The sequence below is a fragment of the Macaca nemestrina genome, chromosome 11, assembly GCF_043159975.1.
Source record: "Macaca nemestrina isolate mMacNem1 chromosome 11, mMacNem.hap1, whole genome shotgun sequence".
Classification (NCBI taxonomy): Eukaryota; Metazoa; Chordata; class Mammalia; order Primates; family Cercopithecidae; genus Macaca; species Macaca nemestrina.
The window spans coordinates 97,185,806-97,199,273 of record NC_092135.1 but is presented as its reverse complement, the minus strand read 5'-3'; the positions used below and the strand labels follow the sequence as shown (position 1 = coordinate 97,199,273).

The window sequence follows — 13,468 nt, the reverse complement described above, 5'->3', positions numbered from 1 at the left end:
TGGCATGCAGGTTTTCTGTGTGTTTGGGATCAATCACTAGTTTAATTTTTTTTTTTTTTGCTTCTAACGTTTTTTCTCTAATAATTTCAACAATAGCCCATTTAATATAATTATATTAACTTGCCTTAAATGATATAAAACCTTGGCAAACCTTAATGATAAGCTACCACCCCCTTGTTATAAGAGTCTGTTTTGTATGTATTTCAAAATAGTTACTTACCTCTAAAAATGTTCATTTCCCTTTAAAGAGTTAAACACATATATTTTATAAAATCATAGTTTTTTCTTTTACTTATTTGCTATTTCTGTTTCTTCATGGTAAATACTCAGGATGGTTTGTCTCAGTTTTTCACATTAATCATCTCACTTGAGATGCATTCATCCTTTCAATGTTGTAAGTTAAAAAATTTGGTGATGGCTTCTGCCTTATCTCCCCTTTTTGGGACTTGAAAATATACTTTATTGAGGCAAAAGAAAACTTAACAGTTCTGTGACCCACTTTTAAAAAGAGAGGTTTATTAATTTGTCCTGATACTGGAGCAAATAATGTCAGGCTTTTGGCATAATCATTTAGTATATGCATATAAGAAATAAAAATTCATAGAGAGTATGATGGTACCAATTATGAGGTATGCTAAGTGCTCAAAATATTTGAAAAAGTTCTGGAAATCCTTGGAGACAGTGTGTTCCAAAGTGGCCTTTGTGGACAGAAAAGGCTTGGACTTAAAATTTTGGTATCTTTCTGAAGATCTAATACAATTCACTAAATTGAAAGGAATCTGTAAACATTTTAGAATGTAATTGTTAATAATTGTGCTTCCCTAAAACAAGTTTTTTTTCCCCCTTCTTCTGTATCATGTTGAACTATGAAAGAAAGTGCCTTGCTCTGTTGACCAGGGATATGTTTAGTGTTAAATAGTGATTGCTTTTCAAATTTGTTGAGAATATAGTTCACATTTGAGCCCTTACATGTTTAATATAAACTAAAATTATTATCTTGGTGAAGAATAATAGATTTGTTTCAACCAGCTGCCTTAGACACTTTCTCTTAATTAACTTAATTTAGTAATAGCAGAGGTCTTATTAGCTGCTTCCCAAGTTGAAAATAAAGATGACATTATTTTGTCTCAATACATATCGTTTATAATACCTGATAGTAAAGTGGTTAAAGTTGTTTAGTGGAATTTAAATTTTTTAAAAAAGAAAGATTTTACTTTATATAGCATAATTATAAAGAGATTAATTTAGACAACTTTAGAATATAACAACTTAGAAGATAAGATTTTCATAGTACAAAGGTTTCTAATTGAATGTTAACAAAATTATTTTATGAGTTTAAGTTTATATAATTCCCAAATGTATGTTAAAGATGTTAATAATTTATTTGCAACTTTTAACCATGTATATATATAGTTTGGAGCAAAGCCAAGCCTTTTGAAAAATGCACATTCTAAATTTTAAAAAATGTTTAAAATAAATTTTTAGTTAGTTTTTTTATAATTAAAGGATTTTTTGAACATAGAGTAAATATAGATTATATTTCTACCATTCTATGTTCTTTTGTTTAAATTTTCTTTATAAAGCAATATAATAAGCATAGGTAACTATGCAAGTATTTATAGCTCTTTATCATTTATTAGCATTTTCAGATATATTGCAGTCTTGTCAATGGTGTAAAGATGGATACAATAAAATTTGCCTTAAAAGTGGAGCCAAAAATTTGGGAGTACATATTTGTTAATCTTTAGTGTTCCTCTTTCTTAAAAGCTGTTCTTTTAAAAATAAGGGAGATCAAGTTAATTGGTTGTCTAATCAAATAGCAATTTATCTTACTGTTTTTGATAAGCAGTGAGGTAAATATATTTTAAATATATTTCTGAATGCATTGATTGCAGTAGTAAATTCTGCTATTACTGCACTTATTTAGGTAGAGGGAATTTACTGTGTTTTTCGATGAGAACTAAGTATTCATAAAAAAGGGGGCATTATTTTAGTGTCTGAATTTAAATAGTAGAGAGGGTAGATACACTGTCACCAGTCTTTAAGGTTGTGTTTTAACAGGGGACTTAAAAGTGTGTTGTTTACTATGTGGTTAACTTTAGAAGACTCTATTAAAAACTAGATCAGTTTTGCTTTGTCTTTCCAACACTTTCTAGGATGTTTTTGCTCTTATCTGAGCAGTGTGTTTTAAAGCATGTATGTAATAAAATGTAAGTGCTCAGATGTGTATGTCAGTCAGCTTTTATAGAAGGTCCTTAGGAAAAAAAAAAAGGCTAATATCTCTTTAAAAAACATATGAAGGCTAGGAGAGAGTTTAGAGCTAGCAAGAGCACGATGGTGTTGACAGCTTTATATCCCTGCTGGGTAACATTCACTTACTAGAATTGGCGTCCCCTCTCAGCTAGTAATTCACTCCATAAGGATTTTGAAAAAGGATGATTAATGGTGAGGAAATTTATATTTGTGAAATTGTTGATTAAAACTTACAGATCTATTTGAAGATTAGGAAAAGAAGAGATTATTAAGGATGATGAAAATAAGAATCAGATGATCCTTTTTACCACTATTAGCATAAGTACCTAAAATGTTCTGTTATATGGAATGCTTGCTTCAGCCATGCAACTTACAGCATAAAATGAAAGTGATGCCAATCAAGTTTCCAGAGGAAGCAAGGCATTCTGCTTTTCTCCTGGACTGCTGAAAGGTGCTGGCCAGTTGTGCTTTAATAGCAATAAATTGTTGTGTTTCATTCATTGTTAACACAAGCATTTTCGTTTTTTAATGTTTGGCTTAAAGAAGAACTTTCAGACAGCTTTATTTAAACTGAATGAACAGCGCTTGAATATACCAGATGGTGTATTTGCTGATAGGAGGCATTAAACATCAGAAATCTTTTTGATACTTTTCATTTTCCCATGAATTTTTATGATTTTTTTGGTGTTAAATGTTCTAGATTTTAGGGAAAAATATTTAAACATTGAAAATATCTTTTAGGGAGATTTGCTTTTTTTTTTTTTTGAAAAAAACTTGCTTATTTCTGAAAAATAATTTATGTTTTATAAATAACAATTTAATTTTGTTGGCATACTGTCTGTGGAAGTTATCTTATAACTAGTCTACCCGAAGTAGACCTATTTGTGCTACCAGGCAGCCCTTTCAAGAACTTAACTGTCTTGTTGCAAGGGGAAAAAAATCATTATGCAGTACACACTGATGTATTCAAATAGGGAAGCAAATGTGATCAAGATTGTTAGTCAGGGCCTCATTTAAAACTGAACATTGTCTACAACAGTTAGTTTAATTGTCTACATGTGGAACACTTCCTTTTAGATGAAAAGAAATGCAGTTCGGGTCAGGTGTAGTCACCATATCAGCGACAGTAGAGAGACATTTAACTTTTTGAAAGTGCAGATATGAAAGTATAGATAGGTGTATGTAGAGATTATATAATACTTAAAAATTTAGAAATATATTGTTAACATGGGCAAAATGGAGAAAACTCCATTTCCAAGGATGAATATCATAATACTTGTAGGAAGTACTCATTACTTCAAAAAGAGAAAAGATTGTATTTTCCCCTCCCACTCACTTTTTTTTTTTTTTTTTTTTTTAAGGTTTTAAGATCTTTTAAATAGAATGAACTTAAGCTTTGGGGTCATCCAACAATCTAGCATGTCCTCTGTAGTTTTGCTGAGGTAGAAAAATAACTCTTCTCTAAAGTGTTTTTAGTTCTTGGCCTGTTATTAAAATAAAGATATACTTGGTTAAAAAAATATATGCAATGGAACATACACATTAAACAGAACATAGGGTATCCGCCCCTCAAAGTCCTGAGCATAATTTGATGTTTCAAGTAAGTTTGGAAGCCTTATGTTCCATCAGCAGAAACCCACTGACCATTGTATACTCAAGATCATCTGTAGTGTAGTGTGTGTGTGTGTGTGTGTGTGTGTGTGTGTGAACTACACAGATGTCCCTTAAGGCATCTGTTTTTTAACCTCTGCAGAAAATAAGCAATATCACCCTTTCCCAGAGGGTTGTAACCAGCAAAGTCTGTACATATGAGATATCCTGTTTGAATTCTTCTTTTCTTTCTTGAATTTTGTTTTAACCAATCTGTCGCTGTAGAGAGGGGAAAACAGACTAATCATCATTTATTAGATAGCTAAGAATATGAATTTGAGTCATTTTAAGTATAGGGAAATCAGTTTTATTCTAGGCAATACTACAATAATTATTTGGTATATCTGGCAAAGTAGTAAGCAGTGAAGTTTGGTAATTATAATTTAAAACTCTTATTTTTCTTTCTTTTTAAAAAGTATTTATTATAGAATTAGCATATATGTATATATTTAAAAAGACATGTTAAATTTACAAGGCTAGATGAATTACAAATAGTATTATTTTCTTGGGTTATACTTATCTTTTAAAGCTTTTTAGGTTTCTGTTGGAATAAAATTTCTCACCATTAAAATGTTTCTTATGACTAAGAATCCCACATTAGGTGTGTAAAATATGTACATAGTTTGTTTCATTTCAGAAAGCCAGACTTTATCCTACATAGCATGTAAATTAATAAAGAATTCTTTATATTATTTTATCGGTAGGCTTTTAAAAAACCTATATAACTACTATATGGTAACATAGTAATTTTTACTATCTTCCTTACATGAATACTTAGATACAATGGCATTTTGGAACATATTTAAAGATGGAGCATTTGACAAAAGTTGTATGTGTAACAGTTTGTCAGTGAAAAGTGACAAGTGGGAAATGACAAATGAAATGTTGGCATCATCACTCTTTATTTTGATAAAAATGTCTCAATTTGCAGTGATATAATACTGTTTCATATTATTTCATGAGTTGTGTGAGAATGCATAAGGGGAATTTAGATTTTGTGAACGAAAAATTAGCAGCCCAAACTCTCTTTTCAGAAGCTTTGGCAGCAAGTTCCCCGTCTCCCCCACTCCCCAAGAATAAGAACAGCAGTGAAATGTTGGATCTAACCCATACATTTTAACTCATTATTTTTTGGAAAAAAAAAAGAGAAATAACCTAAAATGGTTTCAAGTAGGAGACCTTTATGCTTAGCTCAAAAAAATGAAAAAAAGAGTTTGCCTTTTGGTTTCTATTCTTTTCTTTGTGGCAATTTTTAAATGAATGATTTGCCTCTACTGACTTTGATTGTATGGGTCTTTTTTCACTTCCAATCAACACTGCTCTCCATCATTAACTTAGGGTGCCAGTAAGGAGAGCTGTGAATTCCTGTTATTTTAAAATGCAATAGAGGTTTTGAAAATGTCTGTGGTAAAAATGGATTTTTATATACAAAAGATTCATCATCCTACTACTTAAATGTAATGTGATAAATATTTCGAAGTCAAAGTAGATGCCCCGAATGGAACTGAGGTATGACTAAAACAAAAACCAGTTGAGGACTTACAGAGTTGGAAAAATGCACAGTTGTAGCCACTATAGTGTGCTATTTTCCGTTCCTCTTTATTGTTAGCAATCAACCAAACATTATTTTTCTTCTTTTATGTAGAAACAAGCCCCGTAAGCATAACATGCTATAGTATTTTTGTAAAAATGTTCCATGGTGGAGTTTTCAAAATTATGGAACTCTAGCTATATGTATTTGTTTCAATTAACAGAATTATTTTGCTGCTTAGTAGCAAGTGATTTAAGAATTGTGGTAAAATCAGTATAATTATGAAAGGCTACATCAGAAATTGCATTCTACAACTTGCATATCTTTTGCTGCTCAATTAAAAGTTTTCCTTATTTCAGATTTTTAAAAAACTAGATAAAAAGACATAATATGGAACAAGTGTGCTTTAGATATATAATTATGACAACAGAATTTATGGCATGCATTTTTTCCCCCTTTTAATTGATGTCCTTTAACTTAAACAAGTGGATGTTATGGTTATTAGTTTGACACATGCCTAAAATGCAGATCAAAGCATTAATAGAAATTTTGAGTATTTGAAACTTGCAATAAAGTTATCAGCAAATTATGTCAGTCTTATAGTAAGCATATTCTTTATTAATGGTTATGACATATAGGACAGGAAAACCTTCTGGGGAAATGTATTTCAATTTTAGTTGCTCCTGGTACTATTACTCATTAATAATGTGTGGGCAAATTCAGTTCTGCTCTTATCTAGTAGCCTTATCATTGGAATGGAGTTCTATCGTAGCACAGTTGGTTATTAAACTGTAAAATAACAACAAAGATCAAAAAAGGGGAAGCACTGCAAGCTACTATTTATCAAAAGGGATCCATTTCAAACCAGGGTAACTGGTGCCCACTGATGGTTGCACAGTTACTGAAATGTGCACAGCAGCTCAGTGTCTTTCTTTTGTTTATTTGACTGAAGACTTACACAGATATTTATGTATATAATATATAAAATAAGAGACTCTAGTTAGAGCCAATGCTTTTCAAAGTACTAAGATCTGACAGAGGTGATTTGCAGGCATTTGTTGTAGAAACAGCTTGAATTTCATCATGTTAACCACATATATCTTTTTCTTTCTTTAAAAAGTACCTTTTACTTGTTTTTGCATTTGGCTGGAAAGCAAGTGTATCAGTTCCTTCATAACTGATTGTGACTGATTTTTTTTTTTTTTTTAAACACAAGAAAATATTTTCTTTGCAAAGAGAGCAAATTTGATGGAATACAATGCCCAAGCCTCCTGGGAAAGGACCAAAGGACTAAAGGACCAAAGACATAAAGTAAAAATAACTGTATTTTTAGGTTTCCCAATTATGTCCTATATTAAAATTGAGTACTTTTATTGCATTTGTTTCAATTACTATTACATATAAGGAAAGGCAACATTGATATATTTAATAGCTTACTGAGAAGATGCATTCATATCAAAACACTTGAAATAGCAATAGCATTTTTGAAATACTATTTTTTGAGGGTTAACAGAACAAGAACTTTCTTTTGTCATAATCCAAAGATGCTAACAGAGCAGCATGATAAACGTCTCTTTAAGTGTCGTAGTAAAAGAAAATGACTTGTCTTCCGAGGCAGTGGAGAGTTTATGTTGTTTTGGACCCATTTCCCAAGCAGTGATCGAAAACAGATTACAATAACAATTATACAGTCAGAAGATGCAATATCCATTTCTGCTTTAATTGAGTGAAAGAATAATAAAAACATCATTAAGAAAAATGAGGTGGACCTGTCACACAATGTACAAATTTTTAGTCTTGGAGAAGATGCAGAAAAACTGAAGTGCTTTTCGCTACTTTGTTGTGTTTATTAGCTAAAATCTGTTTTCGGGAGAGACCATTTGGCTCTCATTCTTCCCTGAGAAGTTCAGAGAGGAGCCTATGGGAAGTGGTTGCCCAGGAGACATTACAAATGACCATTGACTTTGTCTTCATACACAGTTTGACCAGGAAAATCCCATTTTCTTAAATTCTACCTGAGGCGGAACTACTCTCCCCCTCCTTTTTTTTTGTCTCTGTAAATGGAAATCAGAAGTAATGAATGTTCCTCTTGTTACAAAGCCCAGCCAAGTAAGGGTTAGGTGTGGTTCCTAGGCCTGCTGTTCTTCCTCTTCCCAAAGTCCAAACCAGGCTGAAGGGGAGAGAGAGAGTGGAGGCCGAATAGTGAGCACCCTCATTTCTTCTCAGCACACATGGGAGTAACCTGAGTTGCTCTGTGGTCACATCACCTGAGGTGTACTCACTTGACTGTCACCGAATTGCAGAGGCTTTTGCTTCGACCTGCAGTCCTCTGAATCACGAAATCGATGTCCTTAACGTTGCTGAGACTCCAGCTCTCATTCCACAGAGCTACGCTTTCAGCAACTCCGAATGAACTGCCAGGCAGCAGCCAAGAATCAGGCTCATTTCCCCTCATTCTGGGCTGTGTTTGTTACTCTATTCATAGAAACTGTGAGCTCCTGTAGAAACCTAGGTGGTGATGGTGGAGTTCACCCTGGAACCCTGGCTCAGGGTGGGGATACCTGAGGTGGGGATAACTCGGGTTACCCCCCATGTGTGGTGGGGATACTAAAACTGCAAATAATGTTGGCCATCAGAGTAGTCAGAGCTCCAGGTTTTACTCAGTTGACAGACTTAGAGGGGAATATTTCTTTCATCTGTCGCTGAGTTTCTTGGGTTTAATATTTAAAAACCTTCCTGAGGTGACAAAATGAAAGAAACAAGATAAGCAGTACATCCTCCTGATGGAGGTCTCATAATTTCAGAACTCTCCCGAGCATTTATCATCCCTTTTAGAGTGGGATATATATCAAACAGCCCCAAAAAAGCTTTTTAAAAAGTTTTTTAATCCATAGAGTCTAGTTAATAGCGCCTTCATTAAAGTGCTTTTGTCAGCAAAGGGTTTTCAGTTTTAACATTTACATAACCTAACAGTGTTGATGAAGACCATGAGCTTTAAGGGTCTATTAGTGGTTCCGTTTCTTCTGGACTTTATAATTTAAACCTAAACATTAATTCTGGGTGGAACTTGGCATAATGTCTTTTTGCCTTGGAGGGAATTTTTGTTGTACAATTAAAAAAAAGTGTTTTGGTTTTTTTTTTTTTTTTTCATACGATCACCTTCTCCATGTCCCTCTTCCGCAAGTAAACAGCAATTAAATAGTCAAGGTTTTAAAAGGGCTTCTTTAGTTTAAAAAAAGGAGTGGTTATTTTAGGTGAATTTAACAATTTTCCATTAGTTCACATTGCAAACTAGTGCTTTGGTATTAACAAGGAAGTTCTGTGAGGCTGATAATGCAGTGGAAATATTTTTCTTTTCTGTCTCTCTCCCCTGTATACAAGAAAGCCCTGTGGTAAAGTTTTTTAATAAAACCATTTTGCATGACAGTTGAAACTTATAAATCAGTTGCTGCTATTCTTCATTAGAAGCTGAGAGACAAACACGTTTTAAATTTTTTGTCACCTGTAATTGTAACATTGACTAGAAAGAAAGAAATTGGAATCTTAAGTCATTATGTGACTGAATTTTTCAGTATTATTTTGGAAAATAAACTGTGATCCTTAATATGATCTTTTTGATGTATTAATACTATGTTAAAGTTGAGTTATTGTAGTAATCTAATTACATGTTAAGTGGGAAATTAGAAAGCACTAAAGAAACCTTGAATGATAAATTGTCTTCATCTGAAAACCAGAAGGTATTCAGAATGTGAGTGAAGGTGCCTGTCAGGAGAGAAGCATTCCTAGAGGCTCCATTCGGACAAGATGTTGTCCTTTAGATTTGGGAAATGTGGTATTAGAACACCCCACACCCTTTAGTATCTAGGGAGTATAAGACGAGCAAATTATTCTCTGAATAGGAAGTTATTACACTTTTAATACCCAGGTAAAGCCACTTTACAAGGGTAAATAAGGTGATCCTGACTTTTTTCCTTCTCAAATGAATCTCTAGGTAATATTCAGCAAAACTACCTCTATTTACAGCCTCATTCATATGGCAAGTTTGAGCCTTAAGCACGTTTTTACAGCTAACTTATAAACTCCCCCAAAACTGGGGCTTGCCGTTGAAAGTCGGCCAACACTGTTACAAATGGTCATTAGTTCCCAAGAAACTTTGAGAAGAAAAAGAACTGTAGGAAAATGCCATGGCTTTAGTAAGAACCGTTTTGTTTCATGTGTATTTTTTGCCACCATGGCAGAACTGGGGGCTGACCTGCATGTTCAGGATTGATACTGAACATTCTCCTATGGAAATGTATAGGATTCCAATTAGTGCAGGGTCAGAGCATAAATGTACCTCTTTTTTCACACTGTTCCAAGTGGTTAGTGGGAAACAAGCTGCAAAGTAATTCCCTTGGCCCCCCAATAAAAAGATTTATAGCAAAATAATTCTCAGCTCCATAATGGGACTGTTGTAGGTTTGTGTTTGATATTTGTAGGACTGAAATACAGTCCATGTACCCAAACTAAGCATTTATTGTAAACAAGTTAACTGCCAAGAGCTTATATTCTGTCAAACATAATTATATTGAAGATTGATGTATAGCTTGAAAGTGAGTTTGAGGGAGACAGTTCTTTTTAACCAAGGCAGGCTTCTCAGATGCAGCTCTCTTCTTCCTTTGCTAGAATGACACAGTAAAGCCATCTCTCGCCGCCAGCCTCTCATATATAGAATAAACACAGGCTTGCTCTTTGAAAACATAGCTGTTTGTCGATCCTATTTGTGTTAACAAAATAAATGAACTTATATTCATAGAAACTGTCATGTATAGTTTCTTCTATCATCTCCATCTAGATCTAGCAGTGATGGTGCCAAGATAAAATAACAGCTCTTACCTCTTGGGCGATACTGAAGTTCACCCACAAACTTAAACGTATACTATTAAGTTAACCCCAGATGAAATTCTTTTCTCCTTCAATATGGAGTTTGAAATAATGTTTGACTTGTGTTTCTGTTATTTTGTATTGGGCTTGTCGGAATAGAACTGTTTTGAAACTGGCCTTCTAGGGGAAGGGGGACACCACCAATACCTTTATTTCAGGGCTCAGAAAATTATATTTTATGCTTAAATAATTTATGAACCAAGGACTCTAGGGAAAATGAAATCTTTTTGAGATTAAGGTGTTCATACCTGGAATTACTCCCCATTTAAAATGCTGCAGTAGTCTACCACGGTTTTTCTTTGAGGAAAGTAGAATCTTACATTTTATTTAGGGTAAATATTTCTCACTTTTTTGTCCAGGAGACAAATCACTTTAGGCTTTGATAACACTTCTCAAAGGCAGTAAAAAGTGGAATAACTCTTTCTTTGGCTGGGTGATAGCCTTTGGATAAACATATTCAGGATGAACCTAAGGTTTCCAAGAGATTTGTATGCAGAGACTTAAATAGTCTCTTTCATTTTTAAAATATTAATTTTAATATTTTATTTTGGAAATTATATAAATTATAAAGAGGATGTATTAGAACCATAAAGTGAAAAAAAAATACTAGTTTTCTCTGTTCTGTTTTTCTGATTAATTTCTATAAATTACACAAGCACTACATATATACTTAAAATATTTTGTCTGGGAAGTATTCCATCAGACCCTGGTTTCCCTGGTCTGTAGGCTGGGTTTTATTAACTTGATCTGAGTCACAATAATAATATCCTATGTATTGCAAACCAGAGGTCTCAGTCATATCCCCTAAGGGGACTGGAGAATACACACTATGATTTTGACTTTCTTGCTCTTTCTCCCTCCTGTTTTTTTCTCTTTCTCCTTTCAGTGTTAGCCCTTTCACCAGTTTGGTTGTTATTGCGTCTTGATGGATGCATTTGTTGAATATAAGAATGAGAGTGGCTTTTAATGGCTGGGAAACGAAGGTGGTAGTTGCCTGTCTGCTTAAGCTCGGCTTTGTGAAATCTGCATTCATTGCACAGTGTTACTTTCTACACATCTATTAAATATCCATAAATGTTTTGCTGTTTGAACTCTAAACATAGACAGTAGGATTTTCTTTTTGTGAGGGAGAAAGCCTTTTATTTTTTTTGCTATAAAAACTTTACTTTTCAGTTTTTTATTTGATAAAAATCTCTCCATTCTAGTATGATTTCCTTTGAGGCTCTGCACCAGTGTTTGATCTCAATTTTTAATAATTTTTGTGAGTTAAACTCCCCAAAGAAAACATGCTTGTGCTATGAAATATTCCCACTAGAAATCCGGGTAGTCTTGTCTTATTGAGAGCTGAACACTTGATTCCTTTATTAATTCCTTTCAAGAGGACCTCAGTACAGTTAACCTTTCCTTAACACTACACTGGAGAAATTAATCAAGCTTTTTTTTTTTTTTTTTTTTTAATTGTTTGAATTAGATAAAATAACATTTAGGCAGAGCTCAAAACCTGAAGTAAATGTTAGTATAAGGACAATTTTCATTGACTCCTTTTTTGACGCATGGGACTCTGAGTTGCAAATAGCTTTTCCAGAGAGGATGATGAGAATAAGGTGGGGAGATGAATCGATCTCCACTTAAATACTATTTTCAACAGAGTGAGACTCTGTCTCAAAAAAAAAAACAAAAAACAAAACAAAACTCAGAAACCTCCAGAATAAAATTTTACTTAACGAAGGACAGAAACCCTGGCATTCATAAATTATGGTAGTCGTTTTTAACATGTGGTTGAGTTTCAGGACTTATGCATATATGTATTTTTCACCTATTGTGAAAAGAACCTGAAGAATTTAGGCTTGAACTAAGGATACTTCAACAATATGCCATACACTTGAACTTTTCTGTTATATTCAAACTTGTATATCCTACTTTTTTCCTTTCTATTTTTTTAAAATTATTTAATTATTTTAGAGATGGGTCTGGCTCTGTAACTCCAGCTGGAGTGCACTGGTGAGATCATTGCTCACTGTAGCCTCAAACTCCTAAGCTCAAGTGATCCTCCCACTTCAGCCTTCCAAGTAGCTGGGATTAACAGGCTCCGGCCACCGTGCCCGGCTCTTTTGTCCTTAAATTTTTTTTTTTTTTTAAATTCTAGGATTATTAAACATTTTGTCTTTCTGTAGTTACTAAATTTAGAAAAGATACTGTAGTCCTTCAGTGCAGGACATTGGTAGGACTGCCAACAAGACCCCCGTGGCTCTAGGGTGTGTACAGAGCACGGTGCAGCACACTACTTTATTGCACACCCATCCATGCGATGCCTGTGGTGATACACCGACAAGTTCTGTCAATAGTGGTCATGCACAGTGCTGTGATCTGGCCAACTTCCCCTGGACAACATGGAGCAAGCTCCTGAATCCACTTGTGTGAATCATTTCCTAGAAAGCTTTCCTTGTCTGCTGATGCTGAGTGCAGTGCAATGGGGCCAGAGTGATATGGACAAGTTTGACAGCTAGGCAGACACTGCCTATTAATGGTGGTGATTAATATCTAAGTGGAATTGCCATTTTGTTAAACTAAATCAACATTTATTTTGGGCCCACTATATAGGTCAGGCTCGGGTGGGAGGGGCTTGAGGGAGCTAAGTCCAGTCCATGTTTGAGGAGGAAAATGGTGGGCCTCTCCTCTACACCCACTAGAGCCTCGGCATTCCTGACATCGGAGAATTTAGTTCTGTGGGTCAGGCTTGCTGTGGCAGAGTTCCCAGGTGTGGCTCAGGCTTCTTTTGTTTAGATAAGCTTCCACAAATTGCCTCCTATGTGCCTGTGAAATACTGTTTTGCAAACTGCCTGGCCAGTTTGATCTTGCCACTTAATTTCTATACAGAAGGATGTTTAGAGACCTGGAGTTTCTCCTTCAGCTTTCGGACCTGACTTCAGGTTGACTTGTGGTTGCTTTGCCTGGAGTCAGGCCTGGAATCAGAGATATGGAAGGCCAGAACTCATTTCCCTTCCCTACCATTTTAGGCTCAGTTTGATCCTTTCGGGTCGTCAGTGAGAGAGGACTAGCGTCCACCCTCCCATCCTCACACCCGGCTATTTTTTGTTCTCATTGTCCAAA

At 34.4% G+C, this 13,468-nt stretch overlaps 1 protein-coding gene across 6 annotated transcripts in view; it reads left to right on the top strand.

The window, feature by feature from the left end:
• The window catches only part of LOC105468137 (SATB homeobox 2), a 198,739-nt gene that overhangs the window by 14,893 nt on the left and 170,378 nt on the right, over positions 1–13,468 (top strand). The window lies entirely within an intron of this gene.